This window comes from Lottia gigantea, assembly GCF_000327385.1.
Source record: "Lottia gigantea unplaced genomic scaffold LOTGIsca_4, whole genome shotgun sequence".
NCBI lineage: Eukaryota > Metazoa > Mollusca > Gastropoda > Lottiidae > Lottia > Lottia gigantea.
In genome coordinates, this window is record NW_008709379.1 from 5524709 (window position 1) to 5525572 (window position 864).

Sequence of the window (864 nt, forward strand, 5' to 3'; positions counted from 1 at the left end):
TAATGATGCTATTTATTGTACCATACCTGCATATAAAACTCGTTCTTGCTTGGAATCCAGCATTTCAGGAAGTAGTTAAAGGCCATTTTGATCATATCAAAGAATTTATCAGTCAGTGAGGTTGATGAATACGCATCCGGCCATTGTATATAACTCCACAATAACAAATGAGCTGTAGCGGCCATTGGTAAGCCGAATTTCACGTGATCACCAGCTAAAATAAACCACAACTGATGTCAGTGAATTGAACTTATCATTATAGGCATAAGATAGTTAAGTGTAAAAGGCACTGACTTATCCCTTACATAGTTAAAATTTAGTTAAAAACAACTTACGGTATTTCATCTATTCAAAATTAGTAATACTAATAATAATAGTATTATAATCAACCTTACCATCATACCATCCACCAGTAAGATCTACACCTCCATCACTACCATCTTTTATAGCTGAGCCACATCCCTAGTAATACTGATCTCTTATATAATAATATTATAATCAGACTTACTTACCATCATACCATCCACCAGTAAGATCTACACCTCCATCACTACCATCTTTTATAGCTGAGCCACATCCCTAGTAATACTGATCTCTTATATAATAATATTATAATCAGACTTACCATCATACCATCCACCAGTAAGATATACACCTACATCACTACCATCTTTTATAGCTGAGCCACATCCCTAGTAATACTGATCTCTTATAAATAGTATTATAATCAGACTTACCATCATACCATCCACCAGTAAGATCTACACCTCCATCACTACCATCTTTTATAGCTGAGCCACATCCCTAGTAATACTGATCTCTTATAAATAGTATTATAATCAGACTTACCATCATACCATCCAA